Consider the following 26,710-nt stretch of genomic DNA (forward strand, 5'->3'; position numbering starts at 1 on the left):
ACATCTGTCCTCAAATATCATCCACATGTGACAGGATGAAGGATTCGCTAGTGCCATATAAAAAAGAAAAGTTATTTAGAAATAAGATTGAACAATTAAATATTCAAATTTTATAATTATATAATTGTCTTCTGAATTTTTGAGATGAGGATTGATTATTTGGATTCTTTTAACTACTGTTTTCATCCATTCATGCATAATTTACAAGAAATAATATTTAGAAAAATAACTTAGGTTGGCAAATGAAAAGGGTCACGAGGTCTCACCTATTAATCTATATAATTATAAAACTCAAATGACCTTGTAATGGGTGTTGTAACCCAACATCGGGTTTACGACTTCCGTCCGTTTGCGCATGCGTACATAAACAAATAATCAATGCGACAATAAAACGTATTGTTTTACTGTGTACGTTTTCAGCATCCCAATTGTTTGGGGTTTTTTCGCGTTTAAATTATCCAAATAAACAATTGTTAATACTTTCTGCATTTTTTTACATCGTTCATTTCCGTATTACGTTTAAGCTATTTTAACGCAATCTTCTTACAAATAATCTACTTAAACCGTTGACAACTATAAGAGCATTTTACAATGGCGATTTTCCCACTGCCTTCATTTTTTTTAAATTTATCCTCCATTTTTAATACACCTTTCTTAAAAAACATTCATACATTTTCTTCTACACTACCAACATAAATAAATAACTCCAAAAATATGTTTTTAATTTGCATTACAAATAAATAATCAATGCGACAATAAAACATAGTTTTACTGTGTATGTTTTCAGTGTCACAATTTTTTTTTTTTTGCATTTAAATTAAAAGATATATCAAAATTTGAATTTAACTTTAAGTATTATGGTATCTGTTCAGTGCATATTTAACTATAAGTATGGCAAACCACTTATAATTCAATGACTGAAAGCTTTTTTTAAAAAATAAACAATTATAAACAGAACGACTCAGAAATCTATCTATATTTTTTTTTTCATTTTAATATACTTTCGTAAAAATGTTTCTGTTATATCACAAAAAACTATTTTCTTTACGTCACAAGTGTCATGCTCATACATTAATTCCATAGCTAATATAACATACTGACCCAACGGGTCACAGGTAGTCTAGTCTATAATAAATGTACTTACCTTTCAAAAAAGTAATAAGGCTATTTTGAATTAAGATTAAACTATCAACTATTAAAATTTCAAAATACCAATTTCTTGTTTCTGAATTTTTGAGATAAGGATTAATTGTTTGGATTTTTTTACTGCTGTTTTCATTTTGAGCCTTTATTTTCACAACATTTCGGTCGATCTAACCTCCAACCTGTTTCAGGTGTGTCGAACTCAGGAATCTTTCTGTCAGACTCGCGAATCTATAATGGATGAAATTTCTGTTCGAAATTCCATAAACATACTCTCGTTGCATCAGATAGAAATCCTGAGTAATTCGTAATTGTATTTTTAAGTGTGGTCCGCACTGACTGCAAAGACACAGCATAATGGATAAAGTACTTGGTAAAATTAAGTTGTCAGTTACACTCTTCTAGAGGTTGAAGAATACAAACAGTATAAATAATCAATGTTTTTAAGACATTAACAACAAAGAAATAATACAAAAACACTGGGTAAGAATTTAGATAGGTCCTTTAATTGTAAAGTATCAAATAATTTGAAATTTTTAAAATTCTTTTATAAGTTTTTTTTTAATTGTTTTCCAATTGTCTATGGGGATATTTTTACCTGTGATGTAATCAACAATGGATCGTCTTTTTTTTTTTTTTTTGGTTCAGTTATTTTTTTTTTAATGAATTTTTAAAAAATTATTTTATTACAATTTTTTTTCCAGTCAGTAAAATTGCAAACAATGTTGTGATGTTGATATTGTAGCTGTTCTGCGTATATACACAAAAAAAAAACAAAAAAAAAACATTTTAACACAGACTTTTATTCTTTTTAATTTTGTTTTTTAATATTTTTTTTGTTACCTGTGGACATATACACACTATAATTTTCTGAAATATACAATATGTTTGCTTTTATTAGTTTCAAAACATCTATGACTCTTCCTTGGTTAACTATTAATTGTTGTTGTTTTTTCATTATTTATTTATTTTTTTTAATCAGCACTGGTAAAGGGTGGGGGATATATCACAAGAATTGCCAGTATATTTTTTGTGTTGTGTGTGAGGGGAAAACAAAGAGCCCGGATGTCAGTAAATTGGAATTCCAGAATATTAGGGGTTCACTAAGAGAAGCAGAAATACAATGAAACTGAATATAGGAATATCTCTCAATTTTGTGTTTTCTTCTTCTTACATGGGATCTATCTATCTATATATATATATATATATATATATATATATATAACCTTTTCGAATAACAAATTTTAAATTCCTAAATTATGATATATATCATAATTTAGGAATTTAAAAGTTGTGATTCGAAAAAGTTAAATTTCAAATATAGAATTTTTTATTTCTATATTTGAAATTTAACTTTTTTCAAATCACAAATTTTAAATTCCTAAATTATGATTTATTTGCTCTATCAAGTATATTGAGCAATTTTATTTATCTGGGATAGTCTTTTATAAAATATTACATCCAATAATATTTGTAAAACCGATAATCACTGGATTTGCACACCAGTAGATTTATTGTATTTCATTATTCTGAAATATATATATGACACATTTCTAAAATGCTGTATAAATACGGGTCTTTCCATTGAAATCTAAAACTTGGAAAAAAAAAGAAATGCTATTATACAATATGACGTTTCGAAAAATGTCATCTAATAAAATTCACAATCTTTTTTATAATCAAACTATATTTGGTACAAAAAAAAAATTAGTTTATGCTTACCTTGTTCACTGCGTTTCAGTTATAAATGTCAAAAGAAAATCTTTGTCTTATAGACGTTCATTGATATGCAAGGACACTTTCGTAATCGTTTCATCAGTAGAAAGTGTGATCTTGAATTAGCTCAACGCTCACCAGAACTTACCTCACCTCTAGATTTTAGTGAGCTTATTTCAAAGATAATGAGATGAAGCTTAATTATTTGGACTCTTTCGACTATCGTTTTCATCTCAAAGATAATTTCTATTAAAAAAATACCTAGACTATTATAGCTCAAATCATGGTAGTACTAAGTGTAGAGTGTTTCAGAATTATTGACTATTTTGCTTCCTTGCCTGTACTAATCCACAGAAGTTTAAATGTAAAGTGAACAAACATCTTACTGTTAAACACAATCTAAAATAAGTCTTTATCATTAAACAGCCGTAAAACAAATACTGTCAGACATTCTTGAATGAAACTTAGTGAGCAAGTTAACATAGACTAAGGATGATTTGTGACAAATATCTTTTTTATATGGGAAGTCACCACGTATCAAGTTCAGCAGGCCACTCTACGATACGGGTTAGTAAGTATTAGGTAGGTGGCATTACGGTTGCAAACAAAGGGTTGTGTTTGAGGGCTATCACAATGTAGTTATGGAAACGATCTATGTAGTAAAATAAATAACGGTAACAATATTGAATAGACTTTGATAATTTTCAATCGTGCATATTTATTTTTGAACATAGCATGTCGCACAAGATGGTAAATGCGTGAGTTTCCCAAATACTTTCGAGAAAAATCTCTTCGTCTGGATGGGAGAGTGGGGGGGGGGAAGAAAAAGCGTAGACAGCTCTTCACCATTGTAACATTCTGCGTTTGTGTCGGATGTTGCATGTTATGCGTCAGTCTTGCTGTTGAATTGGTTCTCATATTTTTTGGGTGAATTTCCGGAATTTAAAAAAATCATGTATCATCATTAAAAGATCTTCGGTAAAAATGCTTTGAGGGAAAGAAGTATTGATTGACTCAAATTTAGTATAACAAAGGATAGACGTTACCATTTTTAATGATTTTTGATGTATATAATTTTTTAATTCTTTACAAAAATAGTGGACCACAAGATTATCTAACGGGACTGGAGGTTTTTCTTTTGACTTAATTCATTTATGTACATGTTTCTTCGTTTTTTTGTTTATTTTTTGATGGCGGTCAGTAATGCTTTTCCAGATTTGAAGAGTTCCTTTATGGTTCGCATATGCGGATAATGAAAGATTCTGCGATTTCTGTTGAAGCAGTTGGTCACTTCCCTGACTTTGTTCCCTCCTTTGTTATGAAAGATATTCCATAGTTTGACTGTAATGACCCCAACCTATAAAAACAAAAAAAAAAAATAATGATAAATGGAAAAATATTAGATATTAAAAAAAAAAAAAAATACAAATAAAATTTTTCTGAAACAATCAAAAGTAAAAAACAAATTATTTTTTTATTAGAACGTGATTATTAGGACTATGACAACAGCATATTCTTTTCATTGTTTTGACTCTCGAGTATATACCCGACACAGTTAGACACAATTAATAAACCAAGAACTACATCACTCTACATAAAAACATATAAGATATCAATGCATATATACCTGAGAATGAAAACAAGGAAAAGAATATGCTGTTGTCATAGCCCTAGTGATTATACATGGTGGGACATTAACCCTGGCCAGGCTATGCTGGCTTCCTCCAAATGAGGAAGTTTACAGGGAATATCAAATACACTAGCGGTCCACGGCGTCATATGTATCCCGGTCATGAGAAAACAGCATACATCCCCTAGCATTCCCGAATAGTCACCCAGCTGATAATAACCAGGTTCCCCGTTGCTTAACTTAAATGATCTAATAATAATCAATGCCAACACAATTATGCTGTATATGCCCAATTATTTAGTTAGTTAAAAATAATTCCTGTAAAATTTAATAGCTGCAAATGCAATGGACAATTTATTTTTGTTTTCTGGAAATCACTCCAGACAAGACATGGAGCAACTTGATGGAAGGAGCTAAAAAAAACGAACCAACAATAACTGTACTCTGCCAAAGTGTAGTATCTGTTCTTCAGATGCTGCACTTCAATTTCTTGTTCTTTGTCAGTGGAGGAGAAATCTTTCACGACTGAGACAATTTTTATTTTTGTTCCTTTTCTCCACTTAAAAAACGACCCTGGTGTCTAACTCTGTCCCGTAGGGAGGCATTGTAAATAGGAACAATAACTGCACTATGCTGTAATGAAGTGACACTCACCCTAGGATGATTAAACTAGTTTCCTCTAGAGGAGGAAGTTTCATGGGAATATGAAATTCACGAGCGATCCTCATTCCCATGTGAGGGATAACAATATTTGTTTTTTCAGCTCTTGCAAAAAAGTATACAGCACCTGATCAGCCATCTGGTACTGACCAGGGTCAATGTTGCTTAACTTCCATGATCCAACAAGAACCATTGTGTCAACATGATTATGACGTGTAACCAAAGAGAAAACGGCAATTTTTCCCTCTTTGTCAGAAACATCGCGCATAGAATTTAAGGACTACAGGACAAAATAAAGGAAGCAAAAGTTACGAGCTTGACGAAAGTTTGGTTTATTATGTCTTTGTGGGGTATATGGTTAGAAAAGAAGAAAAAAAAGAAACGTACCGGGCGTATCTGCATCGCTCTTTGGGAAAGAAGAAGGAAATGATGGCCAGCGCATTTGTATATGCGAAGGGCATCTTGGGAAGGCAGAGCATGATGAGAGAAGCTATTTTTTTTCCTGTCTCTTCCTTTTTTTTCTAGATAGGGGGATATAAAAGCAGGGAAAAATTCCCTGGGGCAGCAGAGAGAAAAGAGTCGTGAACATCTCTTGAAAAGAATTTCATATTGCTGACGTTCGGATTGTGCAGTGTGACATTGGTGGCGAGAGGCCAGGTGTGGTCGATTCGAAAAGAAGAGGGCAGAAACGTGCTGTTGTCTAGAGCGTGACTCACTCCTTCCCGAACCCCAGAACCGAATCCTAATTATAACCCTAGAGTCTTCTATAAGAAATCTACTGGAAAGTCTCAAGTTATGGAGTTGTGAAAAGTGTGGAGTCACCAATCCGTTTCCATTATTGAATCGTAGTGGAAACACCCGTTACAGTTTCATAATTTTCATTTACAGTCAAAATTAAACGAAATTTTAATGAACAAACTTTTTCTACAGGTCATCATCAAAGATTACTCACCGGCAATAACTGGTAGTATCCCCTGGACTTTGAGTGACAAGTTTCCCCAGATTCCCAGTACTCTCGACCTCTTTTGAAATTTACTTTGCATTATTGCAGCAGCCGCTTACCACTGATCTTTTTTGAGAAGATACTATTTAAAGATTTAGTTTCGCTTACTTGAATGTAATGTTCCTTCCATGTTTCTGATTAGTTTATTTATTTGGTTTTTTAGGAATGACAGGGTCAACCAAATTACATAGATGATTCTGAACCTGATCAGGAACCCTCAAATGGAACGCGCCATAAACACATATGTAAATTAGATAGCAAAATAATAAGTATCTTTACTCCTATACTATCATTATTATTTTTCTTACTATATAAAACTACTAATAAAAAAACTTTTAAAACATTATTTTTTGTATAACTAAAAATATTTCATGAATTTTCAAATGAAGTCGAATTAGAATACTGGTAGTGCTTATGACTAGGGCTATGACAACAGCGTATTCTTTTAATTATTTTGACTCTCGCGTATATATCCAACACAGACACCGTTGATTAACCTATAACCACATCACTCTATATAAAAGCATATAAGATATCAACGGATACACACTCGAAAGTCAAAACAATGAAAAGAATATGCTGTTGTCCTAGACTTACTTATGATCAAACTGGTTACGGGGATATTTAGTAATTGATAATAAACAATATTATTTGCCTTATTATTATTATTATTATTATAAATAATTAAATAATAATAATAATAAATAATAAAAATAACAATGATAAGAATGCAGAATGTCAAAACATGTAAACCTATTCTTATAATTCATTTAAAACCATATCCATACATATTTATGTATAAGTAAAATGCAAAAACGTAAAAAAAAGAAAGATTATTTAAGAGATAAACGGGAGATTTATTTTTGTTTAAGTAAAAGGTATTTTAGTAGAATCTGTTTTTTTGTGGATTGGAATAGATCAAATAATCCCCAAAATGCCAGGGTCAGTAACTTTCAGTAGTCAAAGGAAAAAAATCCAAAAGGAATGCAAGGGAGAAATTGCTTAGTGCAAACAACATTCAAGAACAACCTATGTCGGCCATATTGTTTTGTTTTCATTTTTTTTTTCTAATAGTCCCTCATTTTGGAAAATGTGCTTCTTTATCCTTTTCCTTATTCCCTTTTGTGTATTTCTTGTAAGATTTTTAGTAATCGTATTGCTGTTTTTAGTTGTTTCTTTTGTTGTTGTTTTTAGTAATAATTTTGTCTCATCCAAAGAAATTAAATCCAAAAGGTTCTTATTTACATAGTCTGCTGGATAAAGGCTTTTAAAGAGTTAATCTATGCTGTATCCATCTGTGTGTTTTTTTATTTTTACTTCTTATTAACGTTTATACAGAATTATTATATATATCTACTAGCGAAGGTCTGACGAGGCTGTTGGATCGTAAACATGGTCCAACATCCGAAACTTATGTAACCAAACAGATAAAACGGTAATAAAAAAATAAAACACATATTTGCTCTGCAATAGCATTGGGCATTCTCTTCAGGATTTTATTAATTACCGGTTTTACCATATATATATATATATATATATATTATATATATATATATATATATATATATATATATACTAGCTGTCCCAATCCTTCACTGCCCAGGATTATTTATGCTTGCATATTTGTTTTGTATTTCGTTTTTTTTTTTTTTGTTTTTTTTTTAAGTAATGTAATTCTAGGGCAAACAATATATTTTCTCATCTTTGGTTCTGCAGAGTTTTGTAAAGCAAATCATATCAATTTTTTTCGTGGTATGTGATTTGTATGTGGGTACATAAAAAAAAAACATTTTTCATTTTTGGGGATGAAATCAAACAAATAATCCCTCAATCCAATAAACTGAATCTCGACATTTTCTCTGGGATTTTAAAGTTATAATGATTAAGAGCATATTTGTAAAAATTCAAAGTAACAACAACAACAATAATAATAACGAATTTTAATGGGCAAACAATTTACTGGAGTAATCAATAAAAGCGATAAAATATATTTCATGATGATAAATTAACTATAATCGAGGGCGACTCGAAGGGTCCCTTTACATAATGTGCAACACCAAGTAGAGCATGTCACTCCATTCCCAGGATTACTCCTCTTGCTTTTGACCATTCCCTTATAATGCTGAATGTTTAGCAAGAGGGTATCAAATACCATTTTGTAAGTGTTTGGTATAACTCGACCAAAGAATTGAACTGCACCTCATCATTGATAATAACTTTATATATATATATATATATATATATATATATATATATATATATATATATATATAGTAAGATGATTGATAATTTATAATTAAAATTAAAAATTAAAAATCGGTTTCAAAAGAAAGAACAAACAAAATCAATAAATTGTACGATTGTTTCGGAAACGATGTTTTTATTGTGATAGAAAATAAGTCTTGGACAATAATTTTAACATATAGTTTTTGAAACAAAGTCTCCTCATAAGCAAAAATATTGGGTGAGTTTTTTTTAAGACACCAAAAATAAACCTAGCATTTTTTTTAAGTAAAGCAGGTGTATCTTTTAATGGTTCGCCTTTTAAAGTTCGTAAGTATCATCGTCAATGCATTCATTGAGATGTTAAATGTAATTTATTAATGCTTGAAAATGTTGATATATCAGAGTGACAGACATCATATAAAATAATAGTGAAATTGATATATCAACATTTTCAAGCATTGATAAACTACATTGATTTTTTTACTTCGCTTATTCTTAGGTTTTCATTAACACCCCCGCCCGACCACACACACTTCCAAACACTTGGGCAACGCCGGGTACCCCCCTCCCCGCTAGTGTATATATATAAAAGGTAAAATATGTGTGTATGTCTGGCAAAGGCTTTTCTCGCACACGGTCCCGGGTTCGTTACTATCGCTTACAACTGTTTATATAGGTCCTAGATAATGATATCTAGGATTTGGGAAAGCGCGTCGCATCTAGATTTATTTGCGTCAACTTTTACAAAATTATTGCTATTTTGGCTTCTCGCGTGTTGATTGGGCTTTTTCGTATAAAAAGCGAAACTAATTGTTTGAAATTTATCACAAATATATTTCAAAGGTATACTCCATCTTCAGTGTGTTGTTTCTTTTTTGTTCTGAAATATATTTGTGATAAATTTCAAACAAGTAAAATATTTGTTTATTTTCCTAATATTACGTTGTATTTGGCTTTCAAGCGCACTTGCTGCGTATTTTATTTTATTAAAATTAAAACAACGTTTCTATATGAACTCTCATTCTTTAACACACACACACATGTATATATATATATATATATATATATATATATATATATATATATATATATATAGGAAAGTGTCTGTCTGTCTGTACATTTCCCTACGCAATAACTCTGACAATTTTAAGTCTACTCGAAATTTGATATATACTAAGATTTGGGAAAATCTTTGTGATCGGTTTTCTGCCAGAAATTTGGCTGTTAAGGGGTCAAAGTTCAAGGATTTGACCTTTGAGAACTCTACCAAACTCCTCCGACACTTTTTGGTCTAAACACTTGACATTTTAGATATAGGTTCCTTAGACATGGATCTAACTTAATAACTTGATTTGAGCCCAAAACAATGAATGTTAAGGGGTCATAATAGGGGTCAAAGTTAAAAAATTGACCACATTTTTTTTTGCTCAACATACATCTCCAAATACCCGGGCAACGCCGGGCAGCCATGCTTAGTATATCTATAAAAGTGAAAGTGTCTGTGTGTCTGTTTGTACATTTCCCTACGCAATAACTCTGTCAATTTTTAGTCTTCAGACTCAAAATTTGATATACAGGTTACTGAGATTTGGGAAAATCTTTGTGATCTATTTTCTGCCAGAAATTTGGCTGTTAAGGAGTCAAAATTCAACGATTTGACCTTTGAGAACTCTACCAAACTCCTCTGACAATTTTGGGTCTAAACACTTGAAATTTTAGATATAGGTTCCTTGGACATGGATCTAACTTAATAATTTTACTTAAGCCCAAAACAATAAAGGTTTAGGAGTCATAATAGGGGTCAAAGTTAAAAAAATTGACCGCTTTTTTTTTCTCAACATACACCTCCAAACACCCGGGCAACGCCGGGCTGAAATGATAGTAGTTAACTAAAGATGATCATCCCATAAGAAAACCGAACAAACTAATAGGGAAACAATTAAAATGAACGTTTAAATGAATATGCAAATTAGTTAGATCTTTTGCTAGTGAATGCAATTCCAGAACCCATATATAAGGAAATTGTATTTTCTTTTTAGATAAATAGAAAAGAGGGTTAATATGAATATCGATTCACACAAAAGAGAAACGAATTTATAGGAGTACAGATTTATTATTTTTAAAAACAGTAATCTACGGACACTCGTGTTTCGGAGCCCTACTCCTCTTCAGTGTAGCTTGACTGTTGTTGGGATTCGAACCCCGGACCTTATGTATTTCAGTCCAGCGCCCTAACCCATTACGTTATGATGCCATAGACAATTTACTGTTTAGTTTTTTTTTTTTTAATCGTTTATCTGTTTACGCAGCTGTTTATATATATATTTGATCTCACTACTATATATTAGGTTCAATATAATGATCGATAGAGAATTGTCGCTATAATAATGCATAATCGGCATGAATTAAAATATCTTATGACCGGACAACGCCGGGCGACCTGCTAATAAATAAACAATTTTAAAATAGATTATTGTTTGGCTATTTAAAGGTCATATTTTTTCATAAACTTTGACCTATACTGCGGAAATTACCGAATCTTCGGATTAGTTAATATTATCGTTGGATATTTATTGATCTGGCCTTTTTCATCTGAGTTTTGCCGCCTTTCAGATGTTTGTTTATCTAATATAATACATTTGCATATTCACATTCTGTGTAGGGGAGGTGGCGCATTTGCATAAATCAATAGACATAGAAATTAATATGTCCATTTATTTTCTTGAAAAAATTCTGTAGATATTCTTAACCTCCCTCCCTCGGAAAAAAAAAAAGATCAAACATTTTTTTTCTCTTACATCGAAAATCTCAAACATTTATTAGATTTTTATTTATTTATTTTTTATATACGTCCTTGTAGTTGTGTGAAAGGATTTGTCGGTTAGATTTTAGTTTTGAAATAGGATTTTTAGGCATTTGTGAATTTTAATTTTTGTTGTGGTTCCGTAAAGAAAGACATAACTCGGTAATTAATTAATGACTGAAAAAAAAAATTAAACAAAAAGCAAATATAACAAATAAAGAATGCGCATATACGTCCGTCCAACTGCCACGACTGCAAAACTCAAGCATAACCTGTGCTAATGCTGATAGACATATTCTCTCGGTCTTTATAAGTGGAAGAGTTGATTATTATCCGTAAGGTGAAGACACAATTTTATTGACTATGTTATGCTTAAGCTTAACATAACATTTTCGCTCGTCTGTATTATGTTCAAGTTTGAAATAACATTTTCGTCTGTCTGTATTATGTTCGAGTAACATTTTCGTCTGTCTGTATCATGTTCAAATTCGAAATAACATTTTCGTCCGTCTGTATCATGTTCAAATTCGAAATAAGATTTTCGCCCGTCTGTATCATGTTCAAATTCGAAATAAGATTTTCGCCCGTCTGTATCATGTTCAAATTCGAAATAACATTTTCGCCCGTCTGTATCATGTTCAAATTCGAAATAACATTTTCGTCTGTCTGTATCATGTTCAAATTCGAAATAACATTTTCGCCCGTCTGTATCATGTTCAAATTCGAAATAACATTTTCGCCTGTCTGTATCATGTTCAAATTCGAAATAATATTTTCGTCTGTCTGTATCATGTTCAAATTCGAAATAACATTTTCGTCTGTCTGTATCATGTTCAAATTCGAAATAACATTTTCGCCTGTCTGTATCATGTTCAAATTCGAAATGATATTTTCGTCTGTCTGTATCATGTTCAAATTCGAAATAATATTTTCGCCCGTCTGTATCATGTTCAAATTCGAAATAATATTTTCGCCCGTCTGTATCATGTTCAAATTCGAAATAACATTTTCGTCTGTCTGTATCATGTTCAAATTCGAAATAATATTTTCGCCCGTCTGTATCATGTTCAAATTCGAAATAACATTTTCGTCTGTCTGTATCATGTTCAAATTCGAAATAACATTTTCGCCCGTCTGTATCATGCTTAAATTTTCATCAGTAAACGCGCAGATTAAATGGGCGCATCTTAAAAATATCCGTTTTTTTTTATTAATATTTTCTATAGAGGGGAAGTATACTTAGAAGGAGATAATTTATTCAAATTTGATCTTGATAATTATAACGGACATAAAAGATATTCATTTAGAATGGTAAGCCGTCGTGATAAATAGATATCGTTTTTAATATCATCTTTTCGGTATTGATTGCAACGTTGATAATCTGGTGTTAATTGTGCGCGGATCAATATTGGTTTATTGGGCTCAGCTTAGAGAACCCAATCAGGGGGGAGGATGGAAGGGTCACATCTGACAAGGATGAATACAGAATCCGGAATGTTTCATAAAATTAATCAGCATGTTTTTAAGAACTTTTTTTTTGTTTTCCTAATGTTGGAATCTTTTAAAGGATTATTATCTTTTAATAATTGTTTAAGCTTACCGAAATTAGGGATCAATTATTTATAGCTTTAGAAGATCAACGCACAGAAATATTAAGATTAAAAAAAAAGGTTTGGCGTATTTTGATAAAATGAGTCATCCGTGATATTTAATAGCGTTTTTAATTTTTATGTTTTCTTTTTAAAATGTTATTTTGTTGTCCGTTGTTTAGTTAATCAAGAAAATTAATCCATAAAATGCTAAAATTATTCATCGGACATAAATATGATGACTACAGTACATAGTGACTATCGTTGTCACTGAGTGCATTCAAGGCTACTGTGCTCTGCATTGTTTGGGATATTAAAAACTTTTTTTTTTACATGGGGGGTCATCACTTATCAAGTCCCGAAGGCCACTCAGGGATAAGGGTTATTGGGTGTACAGTAATCAATGAGATAGTATTGTAGTAATTATTAGTATTGGGGGTTTTGATAGTGTCTTAAGGGGGCGGTTTGTCAGGAGTTTGTTTATGTTGGACTTGAAGACGTCCAAGTGGTAGTCAGGTGGGAAACAGGCAAGTGGCAGAGAGTTTCACTGGCGTGCATTTCTAAGAAAGAAGCTTTGCTCATGAAATCTACGTTTGGATTTAGGCACAGATAGAGAGTGGGGAAAATTATTTACAGTAGTTTCAGCCAGACGGGTGTTTCTTGTGAAAGATTGGCGTGAAAGAGGAGATAGAACGGAACATGAACCCAGCTCAGGGGAAGTTGTGAGGAAAAGGTCTAGAAGGCTTGCATATTGACCGGGTGTATCGGGCACACGGGTGGGTTCGTGAACAATCTGAGTGAGGTCATAAGCAATGGCAAAATCATGACAAAACCTCCCCTCGTCATCGGTTTTATTTGAGTGGGTCGGCCATTCCACATTATGGACATTGAAGTCAACGCAAATGTGAATGTTAGTCGAAGGATGAGCAGACAGAATGTGGTCAATTTTCTCAGATATGCTCTTACAGATAGTAACCCCACTGTTGTGAGGGAGATAGAGGGCAAATATAAATGCAGTGGTGTAAGCTAGTGCAACCCGGAAGCACATATAAGGTAAATTAGGGTCTTCTCTGGAGATATCCCTACCACATGGAAAGCCATCTTTAATGTAGGCACATATTCCATGGCGATCTTGGGGGTCAGATTTAGATGGTAAGTTGGATTATCCTTTAATTATGAATTCGTCTAGAGAAGTGGTTGGCCCTATGCTAGTTTCACTTAGAAAGAATATGTCCGGTTTCGTCTCCTGTAATTGTGTTTCAACCTCTGGAAGGTTGGAACATAGACGCCTGATGTTGAAGAAGGAGACCTAGTAGTAGGGGTCTACGTTGGAGGATGGAGTTCTACGTTTATTCGTGTTTCTTTTTTGGAGATTTGTCATGATTGTTGAGGTTTTGGGGTTTGTGGAGCAGGTCGGTAGACTTGGTTGGAGCAGGACAGAGAGGGAAAATAAGAGAGAAAAAGACATTTTTTTTTTTTTTGTGTGTGGCACATGATAAGGTAAAGCCGTAAGAATTACCCACTAGTATGACATCGAGAGGCCCTACCAGAAACTACTGTATGGTCCAGAATCCATTCACCAAATGACAATACAGCAGCCCCGGTACTTTGCACCTGCTGATAGGACAGCCTCCTTAGTGGTTAATCCAAGGTTCGGGTCCCTGACTATCAGGCGGGTAACGTCAGCCCAGATGAATGGTCATGTGGTATAATTCAATTCAATTCAATTGGCAAAAAAAATAAAACATTTGTGCTTCAATTCGATATAGAAAAAAGGTGGTAAAAATTTACAGAAAAGATGACAGTAATTCAGCAGCTGTTAAAATTTCATCCTCCAGCTATGGGTGAAATAGGCCTTTTTTCTGGTTTGTATTACTATACACATAGATTTAAAAAAAGTTGTAAAAAAAACAAAAAAAAAACAAATATATAAAAAATAAATGTTATCAAACACAAGATAAGTTACTTTTTTTTTACCTAACTGGATAAGTTTTTAGTGTTTTTATTTAATGTAAAATGTTTAATCGGTTCGAAAAACATACAGTGTTTATCGGTATATTTGAAAAAGACAAATGGTGACGAACAACACATAAATATTAGCAAAGGAAAAATAAGCTACTCTTCTATCTGGAAAAGTTTTTATTCATTTTAAAGCATTTAAAACATACACAGTCGATCGGTCGGTACGAACAAGAAAATGGCGACGAAAACTGACACCCAAAATATTTGAAGTTCTGACAATGCCTTAAACATAAAATTAAACAAAATATTGTTAGAAACCCACCATATATATATATTACCGTGACGTATATTGTGTGTAAAATCGGTTTTATCCTTTTTAAAACAACAATAAATGCGTATAAATATTTAAAATAAATATATTGTTCTCTTGTAGGAGATGTCTCCCTGATTTTTACCTTAGCTTTTTCTCGCTCACATGCCCCTATTTAAAATTTGTAGCAGCGAAGCGAATTAAATGGAATTTTTTTTTCTACCAAAACGGTCATTAACAATATTTTTTTAAATGTTTAACATATTTCGGATTTGTTTTACTATACACATTGATTCGAAAAAGTTGTCAAAATTGTGGTAGAAACCTCCTCCCCCTAATAAATATCACGGTAACATTTATTGGGTGGGTTTCTACAACCATTTTGTTTTATTTTTTATTTTGAAGTGATTGTGTGTGTGTGTGTGTGTGTGTGTGTGTGTGTGTGTGTGTGTGTGTGTGCCAATTGTAAGAGGAAGAATAAAGGTTATATATATTATTATTTTATCATCAGAAAAATAAGTAAAAGTAAAAGGGGAAATTAAGAAAAAAGAAACTTCTCACACCATGGCATTTCGAAGCTAAATACTTCTCATCATTTCTTTGCTCCTCTTTTTAGTGTTGAGCTTTTCTTTTTATTTGTTACAGATATATTCTTTGATAACATCATTATTTTCATATATATATATATATATATATATATAAGTCCTCGCGCGAAAGCGCAGGACACAAAATGTTTTAAATAATAATAGAATAACAAAGTCTTTCACTAGCGAGGACTACTATTGAGCATAACCAGTTATACACTCCTTTTGAAATTTTCATCTCTATTCTTTCCTTATCTACTGAATATTTTTGATGAAACCTATATGAAATATGCTCCTTATTAAATTTTAAAGATTTTCTATTCTGAAAGAAGTTTTTAAAAAATTAATCTAAAAAAGTTATTTTAAAGTTTTTGTTAAAAATACTCAGATTTTCTTATTATTCAGACATGTATTACAAAGAGAGAGTTGCAAAAAAGAGTTGTGGAGTGAGGAGAATTACAAACTGAAACAGAGAGAATATTCAGACCTGTAATAATACAAAGAGCGGGTTGCAAAAATGAGTTGTGGTGTGGGGAGAAATACAATCTAAAATAGAGAGTAGGAGAGTTTTTATAAATACATACAAAATCACATTCATCTTTTTTAAAATCCAAATTAATAAATTAAATAAAATATAATCTTAAAAAGATAGGATACAAGTTAGAAAAGCATTTCATCCAAGGCATGAAAATTGTTAAACAAAATGTTTTTACTATAGGCTTTAAAAATAAAGGTACAAGATTCAATTTGAAATTTATTTATCTTCAAATTGCACTTGTATGCATTTTACAAAGTAAGGTATAAAAATTTAATACCTTACTTTGTAAAATGCATAAAAGTGCACTTTGAAGATAAATAAATTTCAAATTGAATCTTGTACCTTTATTTTTAAAGCCTATAGTAAAAACATTTTGTTTAACAATTTTCATGCCTTGGATGAAATGCTTTTCTAACTTGTATATATGTATATAGGGGCAACAGTGAAAAATACTATCTAGTAAAAATGATTAATCGGACAACTGGTTGAAGAAATTAGGGATTCGGACTTTACTAGTTTGTAAATAAATTGAATATATCCGCAAGCTTTCAACGGTTTGCCGATTTCATGGTCTACACCGTTAGCCATCTCACCAATCCCTTATATTTACTGTTCCATTATATTCACTCCCGAAACATTAAAGTAAAACTGACCCAATGCCTTTTGGGGATTATATTACATAAATTTCCGTGGCCATAATGCGTTCAGTGTTTTCACAGTAGGTGTACAAATACCTCTTTATATCGCGAAGGGTGTTATTATGACTCTTCAAAATTATATCCACAAAAAGCGCATCTGAGAGAGAGAGAGAGAGAGAGAGAGAGAGAGAGAGAGAGAGAGAGAGAGAGAGAGAGAGAGAGAACGCTATATTCTACTTCCATTCATCCCATGCTCATAATCCAAAGAATGTCCGTTAAACACTCTCCAAAGATACTGTTATGTGTCCGCTTCATTCACCATCCACCCTCCACCGCAGCGACAGCGATAGACAGAAAACCACACAGATGTGAAATTGATAGCGGCCCTAAGCCAAAAACGGTATTAAACCGTTTCTTTATGAGACTTCAACAATATTTGGCAGCTGCGCGTCTTTGCAACGGAGAGGCATGCTAAAGCAATTTCTATCCACTGAACGCCGTAATAAGATGAAACATAAATTTTTCCTCATGGTTCCATGGTGTTAAAAAGCTATGCGCTTTTACAAACACAGGCGGCACGATCAGAGTGGTAGGCGCTCCCAAGGGCATAGTGGTGAACAACAAATCAGCGAGTTTTCACGAGAACGGGATTTATAAACCTGGAAATATCCGATTATTATTATCATTATTATTATTATTGTTGTTGTTATTATTATAGCACTCAGTAGGAGTTTTCTTACTGGTCATCTTCAAAGATTTCTGTCAACAACATAGCATATGGCGCTCCCTGCAGTCTAAGTGACAACAAGTCTCTCGAGATTTGCAGTACTCTCCATTTCTTTCGACAATTTTTACAAATAAATTTGCGTCATCGCAACAGTCGCTTACCTTTGATTTTTCGCTAGCAAAGACGATTAGTCTTCAATGCAATTAGGGTGACAATAAGCCTCCCCAAGTTCCTAGTCCTCTTCGCATTCGATATATATATATATATATATATATATATATAACTACTTAATTAACTCACAGAAAATAAATATACGAAAGTATAGATTTATGCGTAAACTTTAAGTATTTACTTCAAAAGTGCTCAATACGTAGGTAGAGCTAGTTAGTAATTTATAAAATATACATGGTGATTAAGCTACACTGAATATTCGGCGTTTCATCCACTCTAGAACTCTTCAGGCTTATGCGCATGGTTGTTTATCGTTTTTATATGCCCCTCTTCTATTGAGATTTTAGTTAGCCAATCAGCTTTCTAGTATCCACCGCGCCCTTCCTATCAGCCAATGGGCATGCATTTTATTGGACAAAGGATCTGTTTTAAAACTAGGTTAGTGTTTTTTTTATTGTTAGTTTATATATAAATATATATATATATGTGTACGTACATATATGCACATAGATATATATATATATATATATATATATATATGTGTACGTACATATATGCACATAGATATATATATATATATATATATATATATATATATATATATATACATACATATATGTGTGATCGTTTATGTGTATTCATGTTTATTTAATTTATTTATTTGTTTATTTTCTATTGTTTGTGTTAGTTTTAAAACTATTTTGCATCGCTATCCTAGAGTAAATTTTATTTTGTGAACACAGTCATCTGCTATTTCTCTTCTACAGTTTAATAGATTTTGGGGTTCTTTAAAGTACAGGATAGCAAATTTTTCATGAAGGCATAATCTACATGGGTCGTCTAGATCCCTACACATGGTAGCTTATCTTATTATTTTCCATTCGACTACCGGCGAATGTCCGCTTTCTTTGAGTTCCCAGTATTTATTCGCTAGTGTTGTTTTTATACGGTGTTTTTTTATTGTTGAATGTAATTTTGCAGTCATAGTATCGGGTGTTTAATCTAAGGAAGTCATGCCTATGTAATATTTCTTGTTATTCAGGGGTTCGTTCGCAAATATTGTTGCCTGATAAACTACGCTTTTGGTTAGACATTTATTTTGAACTCGGCAAAGTGTGCGGTGTCTACAGTTGCATTTATCTTGTTCTTTATTAGTATTTTTATTTATAGTATGGTTGTTCTTGTCCGGGGTTGGTTTATTATTATTATTATTATTATTTCTGCTAGTGTTAGTTTTATTTTTGTCATGATGCTTACTTTTTTATTGTTTATTTTGTTGTTGTTTACATTGTTTTTATTTAATATATATATATATATGTACGTACACATATATATATATATATATTTATATATAAACTAACAATAAAAAAAACACTAACCTAGTTTTAAAACAGATCCTTTGTCCGATAAAATGCATGTCCATTGGCTGATAGGAAGGGCGCGGTGGATACTAGAAAGCTGATTGGCTAACTAAAATCTCAATAGAAGAGGAGCATATAAAAACGATAAATAACCACAGAATTCGCGCATAAGCCTGAAGAGTTCTAGAGTGGATGAAACGCAGAATATTCAGTGTAGCTTAATCGCCATATATATTTTATAAATTACTACTATATATATATATATATATATATATATATATGAATTTGTGTGTGTGTATTGATATTCATATTAAAAACCCTTTTTTCTATTTATTTAAAAAGAAAATGCAACTTTGTTATATATGGGTCAAGTAATTTAAATGTAATTTGAACTGAAGCATATAAAAGCATCCAGATTTTAAACGAAACAATAATCAAAAACTGCCCGAAGACGACTGAAGAAAATCAGTTGAAAGTACTTGCAAAAAAAAAGAAAAAAAAACAGACGGACGAAAACGACTATGGAACTTTCTTACAAATTCGACCGAGACACAAGAACGACCATACGAAAAATGGAAAAATAACAACAAAAAAGACGATTAAGCAAAAAAAACTACGTCATACTCAACAATCTCTCTCTCTCTCTCTCTCTCTCTCTCTCTCTCTCTCTCTCTCTCTCTCTCTCTCTTATATATGCTCATATGCCTTTACGTTAATTTAGTTCAACAGTGTCCTGTTTCCCTTAGTCTGTCATTTATTGATCGCATAGAACTGTCGAAACAATGAATGTTTTAATTTTATTCATTTTTGTTCGCAAACAAACCAATCTCTTCAACGTCGCTCTCCTTAATTCCAAATCATTTTGGACCAGAATCCCATGCGGCGAAATTACATACACTAAACTTCTAATAACGCACATCAATTCATTCTCTCTGTATGCATTTTTATGGAAGAACATATCCGACATATTTGAGCTTCTCTTTTTTATTCCGATGGAAAACAAGTTAATTTTACTTATTCTAGAGTTGTGAGTTGTGAAAACTAGAAAAAACGATTAATTATTTCGTATAGAAATAAAGTTTTAAACGAAGGGAGGGTCAGTAAAATTCTCTCTTTCTAAATGACTTCAAAGACTGTGCACTGCGAATATGCACTTTGTTGTTGCTAATGCCTGGCTGAGATATTTGAATATCAGGCGTTGAACGGCTTCTTTTCTTAATTTCAACTTTATCATGGAGAGACAGCTGTGAAAACTCAATCTGTTGAAGTTCACTTACCGTCGCAGAAGTTATTTCTTGGGGATGCAAGGAGGCCATGGTTAAATTTTCTTTATATCAATTGTGTTGGGAAAGGTAAGTACTAGGTAGTCTATTAGTAGAATATCAATTAGGGTAGAAGGAATACAATGTTTACGTGATCCTCTTTTTGCGATTCAACTGAACCGGAAGTTCTAACTGAGTTCAATCATACTTTTATAACTTTTAGGTCACAGATTTTTATTAACGAAAAAAGTTTTACAATTTAAAAACGGTTTTATTTATAAAAAGCTTTTTGTTAATTAAAAATAGGCGTATAACAAAATAAGCTTGTCATTAAAATTGCTTTTTTTAATACAAATATTTTTAACTTTGCCATTATAAGCCGTCGATACGCAAAAACATTTTAATTAAAAAATACTATTTTAAATTGTGTACACTTTACAGAGTAAAAAAAATATATACAAATATATTTCTTTTTAACCTTACAGATTAAATAAAATTTTACGGGCTTTTCCGCAGGCAAACAAACGAAAAACCTTTTTTAAAATACATTTAATTGACAATTTTTTAATAATTTAATTTTTCATAAAAACAAAATCTTTGAAATTTACTTGCCTGCAAACGATGGTAAATTTAGCAGTTTACCATTTAAAAATGGTTTTATTGGATAACAGTTTTATTAAAAATTTCAAAATGTGTGTTTATAATAAAACTTTGTAAATAAAATATAGAATAAAAAAGTTTACATGTTTGTACTATGAGCAAACAAAAAAACATTTAAAGATACATAATTTGATTTACAAATCTTTTCACAACTTTTTATATAAAAAGAAAAACAAACTTTGCTATTTACTATTTGCTTATTATAAAAACGGTTTTACATACTCGTTTTGTTATTGCACATTTTAATTTAAAAAAATTTGTTCAAAGTGTAAAACTTTTTACGTTGTCCTCGTGGGAGGTAAATAAATGCTAAAAGCTTATATATATATGTGTGTGTGTATATATGTGTGTGTGTACATATATATGCATATATATATTTATATATACAAATATATAAGTTAAAAACATTTCTAACTAAAATGTATTTTAAAAATAAAATTTTCTTCGCTTTTCTATAGAAAAAAAATGTAAATATTTTTTATTCTGTAAAGTTTAACTACTACAAAATAAATAGATTTTAAACTACTTAAAAACACAAACAAAATAAGCCATATAGGTAAAGAAAATAACATTAGTCGCGTTGGTAGCTTCAAGGCTAAATATATATATATACAGTATCGGCCATAATATAAGGAACGGAAAAAAATTACAATTATTCATGTATATTTCAAAAATTAGATCATGGATTTTTCTGAAATACTCAGAATAAACAAATAGAACCAATGTGTATAAACTAGTACAAAAAAATAAAAAATAATATTACGATTCAATATTGAGAAATATTTTAGTTTTAAATTATATCTGTGGATTTATCCTGGCCAAAAGTTAAGGAACGAAATAGAAAATTTATTTTTAAGAGACTAAACTTTACATAAAAAATAGCTAGTTTTTGATATTGGAACTGCTGATAAGCACAACAAAGAAAAATGGCGTCACCGACTCGCAAAACTCTGTCTCTCCAAGAAAAAAATTAATTTTAGACAATTACAAAAAGAAATCAATTTCAACAATTTCTAATATCGTTCGAAGATCAAAAAGTGTTGTTCATCGTGTGATAGCTCGATATAAGAATAAAAATACATTAGAAGCATCCCCTAAAACTGGCAGACCCCCTAAAACGTCTCAAAGAGATAGGTAAGGCAGGCTCTTAGTGACCGATTCAAATCCGCAACATCAATTTCTCGTGATTTTAATGACCAGACTGGGAAAAATATATCTAGAAAAACTGTTTCTCGACGGTTAGCAGCTGCCGGGTTGCATGCCAGGGTGCCAGTATCTAAACCCTTGATCTCCAAGAAGAACAAAAATAGCCGTTTAAATTTTGCCCATGAGCATTTCGTCTGGACTGATGAACAATGGGCTAAGGTTCACTTCAGCAATGAATCCAAATTCAATTTGTTTGGATCTGATGGAAAGAAGCATGTACGGCGTAAAGCAGGTGAACGATTATCCTCCAAATATGTTAAAAAGACACTTAAATTCGGAGGGGGAAGTGTAATGGTGTGGGGTATGATATCCTCGGAAGGAGTTGGCCCTCTAGTTCGAATCTATGGTAGGGTTAATGCGGAGACTTATAAGCAGCTCCTTCAACAACATGTCATTGAGAGCTTACGCCTTTCACCTAATCAGCCAAGAATTTTTATGCAAGATAACGCCCCTTGCCATAAAGCTAAAAAAGTGATAAGTTACCTAGAGGAAGAAGAAATAAGAGTAATGGACTGGCCAGCGCAGAGTCCGGATCTGAATCCGATAGAAAATGTTTGGAAAATGATTGGAGAAAGAGCACAGACGAGGAATCCCCAAAATCATTTGTGGGATTTATTGAAGGAAGAGTGGGAAAAGATAAATCCTGAATTTTGCAAGAAACTAATCCAGTCTTGTGGTCGAAGATGCAGTGAGGTCATAAAGAATAAAGGGATGTTCACTAAATATTGAATGAATTTATTTTTTAAAACATTTGCATTAAAAAAAACAAAGTTTCTATTTCGTTCCTTAACTTTTGGCCAGGATAAATCCACAGATATAATTTAAAACTAAAATATTTCTCAATATTGAATCGTAATTTTATTATTATTATTTTTTTTTTTGTTGTACTATTGGTACATTGGTTCTATTTGTTTATTCTGAGTATTTCAGAAAAATCCATGCTCTAATTTTTTTAAATATACATAAATAATTGTAATTTTTTTTTGTTCCTTATATTATGGCCGATACTATATATATATATATATATATATATATATATATATATATATATATATATATATATAGTGGTTAGGAGCCTTGACTGTCGTACAGACGGTCGGGTTTCAATTCAATCCTGGCTTGAGGTAGTTGCCTTTCTAGCCGCACTGATGAGCTGTGAAACAGCGAAACAATACTGTATGTGGATGACTATATATATATATATATATATATATATATATATATATATTACAGTTTTAAAAGATTTTTTTTATTTATTTGGCATTTTTTTTCGGCAGTTAACTAATAATTTTTATCTACTTTTTTTATTTTTAAAACTGAACGAATTATTTTCAGTTTGTTTTCGTTGTAACAGACCGAAACGAGAAATTTTTCTATATTAAAGCAGGATTAAAGAACTTCGCTTAAATTGATATAAAGTCATCAAAGAGTGCTCAATATCCGGAGAATAGCTTCTTATCTTTGTATCCCTTCTGCCGAAATATTTGGTGGGGAGGTTTTCACACACTTCATCTTTTTCTGGGCGATTACATTTTCGTGTTTTTATCCGTTCTTTTATTTTTGAAATTGTTGTGGGGGTAACGATGGAGTCGGCAGCTATGTCCAACTCGAACTTCATGTCCACCTGGGCAACGTTGGGTATCCATGCTAGTCTTATATAAAAGTCACTGCGTGTGTGTGTGTTGGAAGTTCCTTCCTCATAGGCTCAGCCGTTTCGAAACCTATCTTTTGCAAATTTCACACAAAGCTAATTTATATGGCTGGCATGCGTTAGGATGCCCCATCCCCAACTTGGACAAAGTGACAAAAAAAAAAAAAGCTGAAAAAAAAAGACCCGGAAATATTTGATCCGATAATTCAATAGAGATTATTATGCAATGTAATTAATAAAGGATGTTCGTATTTAAGCTGAGCTCAGCATCTGCCTTTTTCGGAAGACATACACTAAGTTTTTATCCTTTCACTCATGTAGAATTCATCCCCGCCTCTTTCTTATTCCATCAGAAAAGCATTTGTAATTGAAACTTCAAAGAGAAATGGTACTTTTTAGTTCTTATTTCTTGAATACGTAGCAGAATAAATGCGAATTCCCTTCTGAATTCATTTTCTTTATCCCCCCCCCCCACCTCATGAAGGGAAACTTGTTTCTATGGCAACATGCATAGCAACCATTGTATACAACGTCCATAGAATTTTTTTGTTTCTATGCATACCTTTCACTCTGGCCATTCCAGCTTTATTAATTTCACCATTTTTTTTCACTCCTGAGACTCGCGAAAAACTAATTTGCTTTTTAATAATAATAATAATAATAATAATAATAATAATAATAATAATATAATATATTTATATATATATAAATATCTTTTTTAAATGTTTTTCTTATTTTTAACATAGCTTTCTAACTATGACATTTCTAAGCAACAGCAAATGTCCCCAATGAAAAGCTCCCTAGAACAATCTATATATCTGTAAAAGTGAAATTGTCAGTCTGTGTGTGTGTGTACATTTGAAAACTCTACCAAACTCCTCCGCCAATTTTGGGTCTAAACACTTGAAATTTTAGATGTAGGTTACTTGTACATGGATCATGGATTTGATTTGAGCCCAAAACAATAAATGTTAAGGTCAATTTTTTTTTTAAATTACCTCTGCGGTTTCTACCAAATTACTCAGCTAATTTTTGGTCTAAACATTTGTAATTGTACATAGAGTGTATTCAGACATAAGGCAAGCTTTTTAATCGGTTATTGACCGAAAATTTGGCTGCTAAGGGGTCAAAGTTCAAAAGAGTTGACCTTTGCGATCTCTAGCAAACTATGCGGCCAATTTTGGGTCTGAACATTTTAAATTTTACATAAAGGTTATTCAAACATGCAACAAGCTTTTTAATCAGTGTTGGGGGCGAAAAAGTGGTTTCCAAGGGGTCAAATTTGTAAAAGCGACCTTTGCAAACTCTACCAAACTCCTCCGCCAATTTTGGGTCTAAACACTTGAAATTTTAGATGTAAGTTACTTGGACATGAGTAAAACTTTTTAATATATATATATATATATATATATATATATATATATATATGCACATAAAGTTATGAACAGTACATAGGGCCCGAGCAAAGCCGGGCTGAACTACTAGTCATATATAAAAGTCACTTTGTGGGTGTTTATGAGTTCCTTCCTCAAAGGTTCCAAAACGGCTAAGACTATGTTTTGCAAATTTTACATAAAGTTAATTTATATGTCTGGCAGTGTTCTTAGATATGTTTGGTACAGAAATACATCCGATAAGTATCGGAAATCGAAACAATCTGATCCTAAAAATAGTCTCTCTTATAGAAATAAAAGAATAATTTTTACAGGGGAATATTTTACATTTCTACTAGCCAAGGGAGATAAATCATTTTTTCTTAAAAAAAAAAAAAGAAAAGATTTATTGCCATTTGGAAATAGAGCTTAGTGGTGAAGCATTCGACTACAGATCTAATAATCCTTTGTTCAAGCCAGGGTGTGCCTCATCGTTTTATTTTAATATTTTCTCATTAATCAATTCAATTTACGATAAAAGAAGTTGAACCATTGAAATTTTAATTATTACTTATTTTATTTTATTTATTCATTATTATTTTTTTTATTTTTTTTTTTTTTTAGCGAACTAGGCCACCGGGCAAATTATTCGTCGTAATATATGATTTCCAATAGTAGATTGATTCTATAATACATATGCGATCTGCGTAAAATAAAATATCATGTTTAAGCATATTGTACGACCGGACAACGCCGGGTTTCCAGTAAGACTTGAAAATATGCATGCCAATTAAGTTGCACAGAATTTTCCGTGCTTCATCCTCGTGATGATTCTTCGGGCTATTGCTGACCTACATCTTACGTATCGAGTACTGTCGAAGTAAATACTGAAAATATTTACATAAAATTTTATGTCGATACATAAAACAACAATATATATATATATATATATATATATATATATATATATATAAATTTAGGTTTTCGTGTATTGATATTCATATTAAAACCCCTATTTTTTTAATTTATTTAAAAAGAAAATACAACTTTGCTATATATGGATCGTGGAATTGCATTCATCTGCAAAAGATTTAGTTAATTTGCATATTCTTTTAAACATTCATTTTAATTAATTCACTACTAGTTTTTTTTTTCGGTTTTCGTATGGGATGATCATCTTTAGTTTACTATTACGTGTAATTATATTCATGCAGATATTCTACATGATTTATACTTGCGTAATATTTGTGTAAAAACAAACCTCTTTCTATATATATTTATGTATGCCTACATATATATATATATATATATATATATATATATATTTGTTTAAAAAATTTTGCCTACCAAACTCCTCTGTCAGTTTTTGGTCTACAGACATGAAACTTAATATATAGAGTATTCGAATCCATGCGAAATTTTATATTTGGGTTGTGGCCGAGAAAAATCGGTGCAAAAGTGTAAAAATTTAAAAAATGGAATTTACCAGCTGAAGGT

The 26,710-nt window shown here is 31.5% G+C and overlaps 1 long non-coding RNA gene across 4 annotated transcripts in view; it reads right to left on the bottom strand.

The window, feature by feature from the left end:
• The window catches only part of LOC145241979 (uncharacterized), a 266,377-nt gene that overhangs the window by 105,320 nt on the left and 134,347 nt on the right, over positions 1 to 26,710 (bottom strand). For 2 of the 4 annotated variants that reach the window (XR_013862625.1, XR_013862627.1), the window contains one exon: positions 1,628 to 4,216. The exons of the other annotated variants lie outside the window; for them this stretch is intronic. This is a non-coding gene — a long non-coding RNA (uncharacterized LOC145241979). Of the gene's footprint in view, positions 1 to 1,627; positions 4,217 to 26,710 lie in introns of those variants that run through there. 4 annotated transcript variants of the gene reach the window in all.

Source organism: Euprymna scolopes, chromosome 21, assembly GCF_053919585.1.
Source record: "Euprymna scolopes isolate OS-2025 chromosome 21, ASM5391958v1, whole genome shotgun sequence".
Taxonomy (NCBI): Eukaryota; Metazoa; Mollusca; class Cephalopoda; order Sepiida; family Sepiolidae; genus Euprymna; species Euprymna scolopes.